The sequence below is a fragment of the Oenanthe melanoleuca genome, chromosome 2, assembly GCF_029582105.1.
Source record: "Oenanthe melanoleuca isolate GR-GAL-2019-014 chromosome 2, OMel1.0, whole genome shotgun sequence".
In the NCBI taxonomy this organism is placed as follows: Eukaryota; Metazoa; Chordata; class Aves; order Passeriformes; family Muscicapidae; genus Oenanthe; species Oenanthe melanoleuca.
Genome location: NC_079335.1, coordinates 2,841,572 through 2,856,341, shown reverse-complemented (window position 1 = coordinate 2,856,341; position 14,770 = coordinate 2,841,572). Strand labels below are relative to the sequence as shown.

At 45.9% G+C, this 14,770-nt stretch overlaps 1 protein-coding gene across 9 annotated transcripts in view; it reads right to left on the bottom strand.

Annotated features, from left to right (window-relative positions):
• TSNARE1 (t-SNARE domain containing 1) overlaps nt 1-14,770 on the bottom strand; it is a 448,668-nt gene that overhangs the window by 390,427 nt on the left and 43,471 nt on the right. For all 9 annotated transcript variants that reach the window (XM_056484958.1, XM_056484963.1, XM_056484964.1 and 6 more), the window contains one exon: nt 13,347-13,397. The gene's annotated coding sequence lies outside the window, so the exon portion shown is untranslated. The remainder of the gene's footprint in view (nt 1-13,346; nt 13,398-14,770) is intronic.

The following is a 14,770-nucleotide window of genomic DNA, read 5'->3' as shown; positions in this document are numbered from 1 at the left end:
GCTCTGTGTCATGGGAGGAAATGCAAGGTTAACACACATTTTACCCACAAACTTGGCACCTACACATTGCTCCAAGCCCCATCCAACCTGGGAGTGTTCAAGGTCAGGTTGGATGGGGGTTGAAGCAACCTGGTCCAGTGGAAGGTGATCCTGCCAGCAGCAGGGATTTGGAACTGGATGATCTTTAAAGCTCCTTCCAAACCCCAAACCATTCTGTGATTCTATGATTATGTACAGATGTACTTTAGACTTCACCCAAAGGCCTTGACAGCACTAGGTCAGTTTTTGTCCCCCTTTTATCTTCATGGAACCTGCATTAGATCCTGTGTTTTTAGGCCAAAAGTTTAAGTGCAGAATTTATTTCCCAGCTATTACAAGGTACATTACACTAATTAGGACACACATTATGGTCTGCCCTGTGATAAGTCACACAGTGCTGTGGGCTGGGGTAAACATTGCCATACATCTCTGGACACTACTGCATGTTTGGCCACTTCCATAAATACAACTATTTCTGTGGTACAAGTAGGATTGGCTACAGGGACTAATTTATCACCATTTTCTTTCAGCACATAAACAGCATAGTAAATTTTGTAGCTTACAAGGGGAATAAAAAAAAAAAGGGGTCAGCAGTGGGATTTCCTTCAGTGAAGTAGCATCAGTTGTATTTTTCCTTCAGTAACACACAAATTGTTCTTCATTTTCCAAAAATATACTCACTGTGTCATGTCTAGTGTGCAGTCAGAGAGAGGTTTCTGGCTTTCAAGCTTGCCACACCTGAGAAATTGAGGTGAAGAGAGGACAGCAGGCTCAGGCTCGTATTTTTTAAAGACTTTGGTGGTATTATGAGCTTTTCTTCCACAGGCTTGTTCATACATAAAAGCTCCAGTGCAGAGGTAAAGCTTATCATTCCATCACATGTGCTGAATTTTGCACACTATTCAACAAATATGGAAGGGGAGAAATCCTGATGAAATATTTCTGCAGAAGAGCAGCAGAGGCTGGATGCTCACATCAAATGTGCCACCATGAGCCTGGCATGCTTTCCCTGGGGGAAAAGCTTTATTCCAACGTGCTCAGGCTCACCTAGAGCAATTGAGACAGTTTTATAGGCTGTGACCTCTCTGGGACAGAAGAAGCAGAGCTGGAGCATCACCTGGGAGTCAGAGCAACACCCAACTAGAGCAGCACAAATGGGTCCTGGGACTGGAAGAATTTAATTTCATAATTAGATATCCAAACTTAGCACAGTGTTCCAAGCACACAATATCCATTGACTCATTGTCCTCCAGCCCATCCATCCAAAAAGCTGTAAAAGAATTGCATGGACAAAAAAAAAAAACTTCCACCCTTGATGATAATGCAGGTCAAGCTCCAAAAACATCCCCTGCACCCCCACCAGATACACCAAGAGGAAAAACATCCTGCAAGACACTAGTTGGGGTTTTGTCCTTCCTGGACACTCCACACTCCCCACTGGCACAGGAAATCTCTGCTGCATTGAGACTTTTCTCTTCCAGCAAAGTCCTGCCCTATGGACCACCCAGTGATCCCCAAACTGCCTGAACAGGTAAATGAGGCCAGCACAGCTCTAGCTAAATTTTCATGGACAATCCCACAGGCAGGACAGCTCTGGTGCTCTCCACATAGAATGGAGCCAGCACAATGCCACCACATTTACAAGTATGTCCTGGATAAAAAAAAAAGGACAAAAAAAAGCAACAGCAACTTTGCCTCCAGGTCTGCCTTACCCAGAGTGAATTGGATTTGAGGGAACAACAAAGGAGAGTCCAGGCTCTCAGGAAAGCCACTGAAAAAAGGAACAGCTTTAATATCATGCAAATGACAAAGGGAGAAGGAGATGAGGGGTTTTGAAAGGGGACCAGAAAATCTTGTATCAACATGGAATCCAGATTGAGCAGGAGACAGCCTGACAGGCAGATGTGACAGCACAGAGAGATCAGACAGAAGGAGACAGCTGCTTAAAACTTCAAAGGATTGTGATCATGGCTTAGATCCTACACAGGTATGGCCTGGAAATAAAGGACAATAAGGGACTGCTCCATGCTTCAGAATTTTGAGGGGTGTCTCAGAGAGGTCTGTGGCCTTCAGCATGTTTAAAAATCGAGATGTTGGTTAGCCTAGACTGGAGATGTGCAGGACACGTACCAATAACCCCCCTTGATCCCAGCAGGAGCCTTTTCCATGCACCAAGCAAGAGAAGGATCCCTGAAGTTGCCTTGTTCAGGCTCTGTGGGTGGAGGAGGCATCACCAAGCAGCTTCCACGGGCTGGTGGGATGGGACTTCACCTCCAGCAGGAGCAAACATGACCAGCACCATGTACAGATTTGTTCCTCAGACCTAAACACATTCCTAAGAAGGCTTCTCTGTGTGTTTTTACCTGAAGATCATTCTTTGCATTGTGACTGTGGTCAGATTAACATTTCCACTACACTGAATTTGACAGTCAAGAGAGATGAATGTCAGCAGCCCAAGCAAGCAGATCAGTCAATGCACAAAACTCAGATAGCTCAACATGAGCAAAAGCCAAAAAGTGTTAAGCTCTGCTGCCACTCTATTTCCACTCCTCAGGTTCTCCATGGCATTTCAGAGCTCAGGCATGCCTTGTATTGCCATTAAATGTGAATATTTCAAAAGGTGCTGCATCAACAACTGAGAGTAGAGCTGTGTGGCACAGCTATAGCAGCAAGGCTTGACCAAAGGACCAGAGTCCTTCAGAAAGGTCTCAAATAGAGCCCCAGCAGGATAAAACACCAAAGCTCATCCTATTAGTAGCCAGAGAAATGTCCAACAGTGAACAGTCACCTGATACCCTGAAACAATCCTGCTGCAGCACTCCCAGATGTAATGGGTCAGCAAACCACCATGTCCCAGCTCAAGGGGAAGAGCAAATTCCAGATTAAACCAATGGGACACAATGGAAATTAAGGATGGGCACCTCACCCTCAGCCCCAGGTGAGGAGTTTGGACCACACAGCAGTAGAATCACAAAATCACAGAATATCCTGAGCGGGAATGGCCCCACAAGAATCATCAAAATCCATCTCCTGGCCCTGCCCAGGACACCCCAATTATCCCACCATGTGCCTACAGATGTACTGAAGCATTCTTGCACACACACACACCAGTCCTGAAAAACCAGCACTGAAAGTTCAGATAGCAGCTTCCAGCTTCTCTTTCCCAGACACCCTAGAGACTCATATCACTTCCTCAACTGCTTTGAGGGAAGAGCCAAGAAAAACAAGGCTGTGGTCCAGACATCTCTGCTGAGCCCCCAGGGAAGACTGGACAGTGGTTAGAGGATTGCAAACCAGGAATTTGCTCAGAAAGAGAAAAATCCACAGCCTCAGACCTCCCACAGGAGTTGAGTTCTTTCCTCCTCTGTATAAATTTATATTGTGTCCAGCTGCAGGGAAGAAGTGCCCAAATTGTGTTATGCAGCAACAAATTGAGCCCAGACACCACTGTGCATTGTGCCTGTGTCTGAAGGGAAGAATTAGGGCTGGGAAGTCCTTCCTGGCTCCAGCAGGCACTGAGAAGATTCCTGGGTGTCCAATTGCATGTCCAGCTCAGAGAATCTCCCTCAGCACCTCCAGCCACTTCACTCAGCCCATTCTTCCTCAGGTGGACGGGATTAAAAACCTGACACAGAGCCAACACATGGCAGAGGCTGAGCAAACTTAAATGCCACGAGCCAAAGGCAAAGGAGTTCATAAAATAACACTTTGCCACAGACAACCAGGCAGAACAAGAGGATCTCTAAGACCCCTTCCAGTCCAAACCATTCTGTGATTAAGAGCCCAATTATTTCTCAAGGTATGAAGATCTGGTAATGCAGATGCAGCCACAACAGCATAACCTGAAATAGCTCTGTCTTCATCATAACCCCACTGCAAGATACCCAAGATGCTGGCTGAGGACGTGGGAAATTGAGACTTTGCCAACAACTTTAAAAATTCCTAAACAGCAATTCCAAACAGGGCCAAACTAAAAAATAAGAGTGGATACTCACTAAAACCTCACAAATTTCTTTTTCTGACTCACATGCTCCTTGTTTTCCTTCCATGGAGGACAAACCCTCCCAATTTTCCATCTGAGCAGTGGGATTGAAAAGTTCATACAAGCACATGTACAAACTAATTGGCTCTGTAGCTACAACTCTGCTCAGAAATGAGATTAATTGCCCCTTCCCTTCCCTTCCCTTCCCTTCCCTTCCCTTCCCTTCCCTTCCCTTCCCTTCCCTTCCCTTCCCTTCCCTTCCCTTCCCTTCCCTTCCCTTCCCTTCCCTTCCCTTCCCTTCCCTTCCCTTCCCTTCCCTTCCCTTCCCTTCCCTTCCCTTCCCTTCCCTTCCCTTCCCTTCCCTTCCCTTCCCTTCCCTTCCCTTCCCTTCCCTTCCCTTCCCTTCCCTGAAACTTCCCTTCCCTTCCCTTCCCTTCCCTTCCCTTCCCTTCCCTTCCCTTCCCTTCCCTTCCCTTCCCTTCCCTTCCCTTCCCTTCCCTTCCCTGAAACTTCCCTGAAACTTCCCTTCCCTTCCCTTCCCTGAAACTTCCCTTCCCTGAAACTTCCCTTCCCTGAAACTTCTCTGAAACTTCCCTGAAACTTCCCTGAAACTTCCCTGAAACTTCCCTGAAACTTCCCTGAAACTTCCCTTCCCTGAAACTTCCCTTCCCTTCCCTTCCCTGAAACTTCCCTTCCCTGAAACTTCCCTGAAACTTCCCCTCCCTTCCCTTCCCTTCCCTGAACTTCCCTGAAACTTCCCTTCCCTGAAATTTCCCTGAAACTTCCCTGAAACTTCCCTGAAACTTCCCTTCCCTGAAACTTCCCTGAAACTTCCCTGAAACTTCCCTTCTAGTAAAACTGTTATGTTATCTGAAGGTCTGTAGGATATACAGATATTTTATGTATTAAAAAAATGGTGCAATTACTTTAAGTAAAAAGGGGTAGAGTTTTTAAAACACAGAGTTGTATTTTATACCAAAGCTCAGGATTTCCTCAGAACATCTGCAGGCAGAAACAGGACAGGAAAAAAAAAAAAAAAAAGTCTCAGGAGAACTTAATTAAAAAAGACAGAAAAGTCAAGGTTCGTTTTATCCAGGTCATGACTTTTCAAAAGTTGGGATTTTGTTGGTTTTGCTCTCATTAGAGGGAGATGGTACTGCAGAAACCATGGAAGAATTAGGGGTGGGTTCACAGCTCAGGTCTGTGCCAGTGCACTTCTCCCTGGATAACATCAGACCCTTGCAAACCCTGTCAGAGCATTGCCAAAGCTGATCTAACTGGGAGTGACAGAGTCAGAAAGCTCTTCCCCATCAAAATCAGTCAGGACATAACAGAAAGTCTATCAGCTTCCAGTCCTGTAAACATTAACTTTCAAACCTACTGCAAAACACAATCATTTGGGTTTTTTTAAGGAGAAAATTGTTTATTGCTTCAATACCATGAGTCAACTTCCCCAACTTTTTCACTGCCTTTGTTCTCTTATAAATAATTATAAACCCAAATTGTAGAGTATATTAGAAATATCCCATCAGCCTGCAGGATGTCCTCCCCCCACCCATATTCATCTCTCACCATATTTAAGCACCTGCTAAATCAGACAGTAAAGGTTTGCTTTGAATTATGGCTCCCCTATAGGAGCAGCAGAGACAGCATCAGTTATCATAAATACAGATCTTAAAAGACAATTTGAGCTGTTTATCAGAAATGTCATTTCTGGGAGTGGGAGGGAAGGAAGGAAGGGAGGAAGGGAGGAAGGAAGGAAGGAAGGAAGGAAGGAAGGAAGGAAGGAAGGAAGGAAGGAAGGAAGGAAGGAAGGAAGGAGAAAAAAGAAAAATGGAAGGGCAAGAAGGAAAGAAAAGGGAAAAAAGGAAGATCTTTAGACACTGAGGGAAATCAAAAGAAAAGAACAGGAAAAGGAAGGGAAAGGACAAGGAAGTGGATGGGAAGAGGGAAAAAAGTGTCTAACACAGGTTTTTCTTGTCCAATATAAGGGCCAGAGAAAGAATGGAAATACCATCTTTCCTTAACTGGCACTGGGAGGGTATGGAGCTTTTTAAAAATACAGTGATATGCCAAATTTACTAATTCCTACAAAAATCAATGTCCCCAGCCACAGGTTTTTGTTTGCTAATAGAGATCCTGCACGTGCTTAGTTAACTGAGCTTTGGTCGATACGTGATGTAATTTTATGTATTTTTATTACAAAAATGCCTCCAGTGTGACAAAGGGCTGGTTCTAAGTGCAGGGGAGGAAACAGACTGTTCAATGCCCCTGGCAACAGCTTAATGGGAAAGCACAGATATTTTAAATTGCTTTTTAATCACTTCTAGATATTTCACCCCCCAAATTGCAACCACTTACTGAACAACTGCACCTTATTGGGAATGAGCAATGCCAGCAGGCACAGACAATACTTTCCATTTGGCAAAGGTGCTCTGATCCTTTGGAATAATATTCACACACAACAGCACTGAAGTTGAACTTTTACAATTCTCTGCTTGCAGTTTTTCTTTATTTATTTCTTTATCTGCTCCCCAGCTGCTCTCTCAAAACACACAGAGAACACTTTTTTCTAACTTAAAATACAGTCTTAACTCAAAAGTTCCCAGGACAAGATCCTTCTTGCTGGCCAGCTTGAGCCAGAGCAGATCAACTCAGGGGATTGATGACATACACCAACCTGCAGAAACAGCTTTAAAACCACGAACATTGACTCAAAACATCCTGAAATGCTGAAATTCTCTCCCAAAGTGACAGGCATTGTGCTATGGCCTCTCCCCTTCATTACCCTGACTCTCCTTGACTTTATGAAATCTCCTGCCCTGCTATAGGTTGTAGCTGTCTGGAAAATGAGAATGGGAAGCAGAGCTGGGTTGGCAAGTCACAAAGAATTTCCAAGTTCCATCAGCATTTCAAATTTTATAGAAAACCTGTCATTTTAGAAAGGAGTGATGTCCCTTCCCTCGGAATTCATACAACAGATTTGGGTTCTGCCACAGGGTTTCCTTTTCTTTGTTTGATGCTGGGTGAGTATTTTTTGGGCTCTGGAGATCATTCCTGTGCAATCACTGCTTGTTTGCCTTCCCTCTGCTCTGTAGCTGCCAACACAATCCTCTTCCAAACCTACACACAGCTCAACATTGTGATCCATCTCCGAGGGATGCTGATCACAATGTTGAACTGTGTGTAGGTTTGGAAGAGCATTTTGTTGTTGAAACAAGATAATCTTCAATGTCCCTTCCAACCCAAAGCATTTCATGGATTCTGTGATTCCCAGAGTGCCTGCTCCAACACCACCCTTTACATGCTATCTCCATCTTTACATACTGTGAGAGGACAGAAAAAAAAATAAGAGGAAAGATCCCAACCATGGCTCCATGAAATAAACCTCAATTTCACAGCAAGCAAGCTGGAGGGATGCCATTTCATTCAGCTGAAATATAAATATATTCAGTCTTTTGGATCTCTAAAGGCAGAAGTAACTCACATCAGTTTCTTCCTCTCTGCTCAGGAAAATAAAGGGACATCTGGATTTACCTCTTTTGCTGGTACCTTGCACAACACCAGCTCTAGGCTGTCATCCCAAACCAGCACAGGAACCTGCCTGTGTCAGGGGAGATGCTTTTAAAACACACCAAAAAAATACAAATCTGGCAAATAGCAGCAAACAGAAAGCTGCAAGGCCCAGGGGTGCAGATAATTAAAAATATTCTGATGTGCCCTGCAAAATGGAGGCTGCAGCCAAAAAGTCTGGCCTGACATGGGACATTCACTGGCAGTTTGCTGCAGAAATGAAGGTGGCTTCACAGATGTCTCTGCCTTAAGACAAGGAGGCTCCTGCTCTTGATTGTGGGACCTGAGTTTCTGTAAATCCCAGGTCAAAAGAGAAAAAATTATTCCCTCTCCTTTAAAACTGCATCCATAAATAAATCAAATTAAATCCTCAACCCTATCACAGAATCCCAACCACAAGTTGGCAGCCATTTGATAGAGGGAGGGCATGGACAGTTTCATCTTTCCCCCATCACACTTCAGAATAAAAAGAGAACGTTTTTAGGTTGGAAAAGAGGTGACTTGAGATGCTGCCACAGTGTGAGATGTGGGAAAACATTAGTTTCTAGATCCATGTGTTTTCAGGTGCTGGTGCTTGGTCCAAACACCTGCACAGCACAGCAAAGCTTCCATCAATCCCTTAATAAGCAGTGGAAATTTCATTTTTTTGAAGATGACAAATATCCAGGAGCTGCCCTTAGCAATATCTACTGTAATTTCACTTCTCTGTATTTCACCAAATCTTGAAAACAACATAGGATCATAGAAGGGTCTGGGTTGGAAGGGGCCTTAAAGAAAACCTTATTCCAACCCCCAGCCATGGGCAGGGACACCTTCCACTATCCCAGCTTCTTCCAGGCCCTGTCCAGCCCAGCCTTGGACAGTTTCAGGGATGGGGAAGCCACAAATTCTCTGAAAAACCTGTGCTAGGGCCTCACCACCCCAGAAATTAGAAATTTCTTCCTAATCTCTAATCTAAACCTCTCTTTTGCCAGTTTGAAGCCATTCCCTGTGTCCTGTCCCTCCATCCCTTGTCTCCAGTCCCTCTCCAGCTCTCCTGGAGCCCCTTCAGGCTCTGGAAGGGGCTCTGAGCTCTCCCTGGAGCTTCTCCTCTCCAGGCAGAACAGCCCCAACTCTCTCATCCTGTCTTCCTAGGAGAGGTGCTCCAGCCTTCTGATTAGAAATCCTTCTTTAACACCCAGGTTTTCCCCATCTGAGGAGCACTCCCAAATGACAAGGAACCCTCTTCCCCTGGCAGACACCTCGCACAGCCCGGCAGCAGCGCTCGCATCCAACAATGGAAACCTTCCCTCTGTTTGCATGCTCAGCCCTGACAGAAACAAAGCACGCTGCTCAAGTGGGAGAACACCTTCCTACTCCTTCAGGGAAGACCTGGGAATTTGTGCAGATCCCTGGTTACTTGGAGGCAGCACCTCTCAAGGAAGGAAACCGAGGGAGCTCGGAGCAGCAACTCAGTGCTAAGGAGATTAGGATGGAGCCCAGGGAATCAGCAATCCCAGCACACCACATCCCCACAGCCTTGCCCAGGGCTGTCACTTCGAGGAGAGTGTGCCACAAAAGCAGCACAGAGATTATCTTGTTCTCTTGCAGGAATGCAGGGATTGAGATGCAGGGGAGAGCAGCACGATGGAGCTGCAGGCTGTGTGGAGGCACAGCCAGCTCTGCCAACTGAGCAGGGACCACCACATGGAGCAATCTGGCCAGAAACCACCCCAGTGCTGGAATGTGGCCAGGAAACTGCTTTGGGAAAACACAAAGTGTGCCAGCAGCCCCATGACACTGCCCACTGCTCTGAGGGGGGTGCACTGAATGCCAGGACACCCCAAAGGCAGGCGTGGGTAATTACCAGATTAACCCACCACCCAGGAGAAGGGTTTTTGGGTCACCACGGTGCTCACATCACATGCTGAGAGCTGGGAGAGCCACACAAGGGCTGCACAGTGGCTCTTTTTCCTTTCCACACACACTGGGTGGCATCCCACAGAGCAGTGCCACAGCCAGGGCTCTCGTGTGTGCTGAGGACACAGAGCACTGTGAGGGGAGCAGGGACAAGCCAAGTCCACCAGGAGTCCACAAAGAATCATGGAATTGCTTAGGTGGGAAAAGTCCTTCAATGTCACATCCTGAGGTGTCTCCTTAGACCTGAGATCACCTCTGGAGGACATGCAGGTGGTTTGGAACCCAGCTTTTTCCAATGCCCATCAATGAGAGACTGCAGGAGGCTGTTTTTAGAGGTTTTCATGGTGGTTTATTGTTCCTTATCTCAGGAATGCTTTGTCCAGTGAACAGTCTGCTCGCTAGACGTCCAGGGCAGAATCTGCCTGGCAGAGGCAGGACTGATCTTTTATAGTCTAAATTACGTACTAGGTATTTACAAATGACCCCCAATACAATACAATCTTGTTACATGGTCCAGCTCTGTTCTCATCCAATCTAAAAGTGCCAGCGTGTCACCCAGCATGGATGACACGGAGAAGAAGGAGGAAGAGGCATCCACACCCCCAATTCTCCATCTTGGCCACGTGTCCCTTATCACAAACATTCTAGAAATCTGCTAATTCTACATTCTAACAGTCTAATTTACACTCTATTTATTTTTGTGGCTTGCATTTCTTCTCTCAATGTTGGTAAATTGTTCCAAGGAGCTAAATCCAGCCCCTGAGACACCTGGGTCTCATTCCAGGGTCCTTGGGGACCCCGCCAAGGGGGTCTTAAACCTTCCAGGGAAGCCAGAGGAATACTCTGGACTCCCACACTTCAACATCATCAAGTCCCACCAGTAACCAAGCATTGATTACAAAGGCCACCACTATGCCACGTCCCCAAGTGCCACATCTGCACACCTGTAAATCCCTCCACCACTTCCTTGGGCAGCCTGTTCCAATGCTTGATCACTCTTTTGGTGAAGAAATTATTCCTAATATCAAATCCAGACCTCTCCTGGCATCACTTGAGGCCATTTCCTCTTGTCCCATCACCAGCTTTATGTGCCCTTGGACAAACAAAATGCCCAGGTCCTTCACAGCCCTAAAGACAAAATCAGCACTTGATGGAACAATTAATGAAAAGCATTATTTGTGAGGTTCACCACTGACACTTGAAAAGGTCAGAATGATGGGGACAAGGAGAAAATGCAATGAGATCTAGCAAGGACACAATGGGCACAATGAGGACATCAATACACAGAATTTACATCTCCATTTGTTTTAACCAATAAAAGTTTATTTTATGGATAGTTGTGTGCACACAGATGTACATTTATGACTGATAAAAAAACAATTTTCCAATTACTGTGCCTATAACTGAAAGCACCAATGACCAGCCAGAGAGAAAGACAGAAAAGCACTTAGTGACACAAAAAGTTTGAGCAGTGCAGCTGATGCTGGACAAGCTTAGCCCCAGTCAACCCCTTGCTTGCATCACCTGGATGCTGAGGCACAGGTCAGGCCAGTTGAACAAAGTCCCCAGGGGGAACCTGCTGGTCTATTTAGCAAGGAATGACCTCTCCAGACCTCAGCAGCCCCCAGCAAACTCTTGCTCATGTGGAGGAAGGGCTGGGGCCAGGGAGCACCTTGTGCTTGTGTCCTTGCAGCCCTTCCAGCAAAAGTGCCTTCACCAGTGCTCAGCACAGAGCATGAAAAAGCTAAAAACAACTCCACTGCCTGCACTTCCAGGGTACCAGGAGGTGAAAAAGAACAAATCTGAGCAGGAAGAGATTTGGACTCCCTGCTGCAAGGATGTCCTTCTATGACTTGGCTCCCAAAGCAGCACATGTGGCTACCAAACAGTGAGATTTTCAACAGCTTTCCACACCCAGCCTAGAGAGTGACTCTTCCCAAAGGGTTTCCATCCACTTTTCTCATCATGCAGCAGATAGACAGGGAGGGCAGCAGACCCATGGTACACATGGGGTGGGGAGAGGGCAATCACTGAGTGTGCAAGAGCACAAAGACAACACAGGGACAGGACTGGACAGGTCAACAAATTGACAGGGGCTAAAATGCTGTCAATACAGCCAAGGACCACCAAGACAGCTGGGGAGAGAGATCCTGACCCCAGGCTGGCTGACACCATCAGTGCAGCTCTCAAAGCACCACAGGACTTTCACATCCATCACACCTGGTGTTCTTCACAAGGCACAGCTCCACCACCAATGCCCTGCACCTGCTTGTGACTCCACTCCAGCAAGAGCAAGACTGGCCACAAACACAGGGATGCCACAACATTATTGCCCCCCTCTACTGCTGAAACAGCTTTCCAACCCATTGGTCCCACAATCACATTCCCATCTACCTGCTCCTTTCTGCCACACAGAGGAAACTGCACATGAAAGCAAGAGATGGGAAGGGAAAGACATAAAGCTGAGAAAATACGTCCTTGGCAAAATTTGTTTTCAGGCATTGTACTGAAAGGCAAATCCTCTGGTTTTCAGTCCAGACCCTTGTGAGAGAACAGTTTATGTTTTCTCTCTTTAGCCAGACATGGTGCTGGGGGACTATTCAGGGCAGCAGTAGCACCACTAAAGCTCTTTGCTCAGTACTGCTGCAAGGAGATCCAGGGGCAATGAGCACTGGAATTTAGGGAAACATCACCTGTATCAGAGGGGACACCCATCACACTGATTCAGCACCAGTGCTGCCACTGGTGACAGGAAAATTACACAAAGCACTGCTCCCTCCCCAAACAGGAGCCTTGCAGGGGATGAATCAACTTCTGTCTCCAGAGCCACCAAGGAGGTGTCCTGTAAATCTCCCTATGCCTCCAAGGGGAGGTAAACCAGGTGGGAGAGACAGAATAATCCCAGAAAAAGCCAGTGGAGCTTGGCTGTGGCTGTGCTGCCCACAAATGCATCTGCCACAGCTGGATCTGCTGCTGGAGCAAAAAGCAATTTTCCTGGGAGGAGACCACTGAGCATCCAATGGATACATGAACATCCCACCAGTGTGGGACCAGCACAGCCCTGCTTGCCTTTCACACTGCCCAGGAGACCAGCAAGGATTTACCATCCTGGCAGGAGTTTCCAAGATGATGAACATGAAATTAAACCTGAAGACCTACAGAGCAATTCAGTTCTCAGGGATTTCTGGGAATTTGGGGATGGACTTTCAGTAGGGCCTGAAGTGTCAGAGTAATGGTTTCAAACTGAGAGAGGTTAAGGGTTCAGGCAAGATGAGATTTTGGTAAGACACAAAAATGTTGCCCCATCCCTGGAAGGATCCAAGAGCAGGTGGGATGGGGCTCTGAGCAACCAGATCAAGCTGGAGATGTCCCTGCTCATTGAAGGGGAGTTGGATTTGATGTCCTTCAAAAGCTGCTTCCAACCCAGACTATTGCATGATTCAAATTCTGCCTGGCATCCTTAAGCACCCAAGTTTCAAAGCACTGCCATTTTCCATGTGTATTTCATTCCTGTGCATGGTTTGCTCTAGAAATTAAAGATATGGAACCAGCAAAGGATCAGCACAATGACAGCACAGTAAGAATATGAAAATATGGCCAAAGCTCTGAGACAGCTCTTGGATAAGGTTGCTCTCTTTATGAGTGGAGATAAAGCACTCCCTCCCCAGCAAAAACTTCCATTAACCAGCTCTCCCTTTTGGCACCTCAGTCCAAAAGAGAGTGAAACTCCTATAAAATTAAATTAATGGGGAAAAAAAAAAAAAAAGTTTCTCAAGGGCAAAATTTTATTTGCATCTGCCTGAGCCCCACAATTCCATGTTCAGGTGATCCTCTCCTGAAGTGATGCTCTTACCAGCTGCTTCCCAAGTCCTGCTCTCCTGGGCACACAAGACTTTCTTCTAATCTGGAAGAAAAAGCAAGACAACTGATAAGTACTGGAAAAAAAACTATTTCACTGTCATGGTTAAGGACATGGCAACCATGAGCACAAAGAGCTCTGATATCCAGGCACATCTTGCAGCCTTTAAGCTGGGCTGTAGGAACAGGTACAAAAATGACTGTTGGTTCCTCAAAACATCACTGCTGAGCATGGGGAACAGCACCTTCTTTTCAAAAGGAAGTTTATATAAACCTTTAAAATTCCTAGGTGCTTTTAATATTTCCAGATTAGCAACAGTACAAAAGTAGGGGGCTGTAATTGTTTGCAGAACACCTGCAAAAATAATAAATAACAAAACCTTCAATGGAAAAGGAGAACCACTTTTTTAAGTGTCCAGTCTTCTTTAAGATCCCAAACCTGCTGTGGGAGGAACACTGGCCACAATCCAGTTAAGCATTTCAGTATGTCAGATTTGAGAGAACAGGGAGAGAGAACAGAACCCTGCTGAATGAAGGTCTTGGCATTTCTCACCAGCCCTTGTTTCTCTCCCCTGCTGGCCCTCAAACACATACACACACTCCTACTTTCCAAGAATTTCCAATTTTAGCTTTTATTCTAGAAACAACACCTCCTGGTTACAAAAGCAGCCAATTTTGCTGCCAGCAAAAAGCACTGGTAGAGCCCCAAGGGGTAGGTCCTGCATTAGACAAGCACCAGGCAGCTCTCAAGAGCTCACAAAAGGCTTTTTAATTTTTAATTAATACACCTTCTTGCTTTGCTCAGTTAACACCAGTGAGGAACCCTTCACACACTGTCTTCAGCTCTGGTCACTGTGTGCTGAACACTTTAAAAATTCTTTTTCATTAATAAGTGCTTCTTATACAAATGCCATATATTTCCTATGTACATGCTCTATACAGAAAGTCTAGTTAAAAAAAAAAGAAAAAAAAGGCAATTTCCCCAGCGAGAGAAAAATCCAGAGATAAAATTGCAGCAATGATTTATATCTGCCCAGAGCAGCAATCCCAGCCCTTGGTGACCTCTGTGCAAACACACCAAGCCAATTACACACTGTGACAGAGGATTTTCCCCTCCCAGAGCAGCAGCTTCTTGTTGCTCGGAGTAAGAAACATCAAAAGGTAGTGCAACAAGTGAGTGTGTGTTACTGAGCAGGCTGGGGACAACCAGCCTCGAGGTTTAATCAAGATTTGGATCCAATTGTGTGAGGGGTTTTGTAAACATTGATCTTATTGAGTTGTTACATCTGGAGGATGCAATTCCCAGCGACCTGCTCGTTTAACCTATGGAAATCACCACGGGGCAACAGCTCAATCCTCCCACTCCATCCCTTCTTGTTTGCTGTGGTCTCCATTAGCAGATGAGCACTAATCCACCTC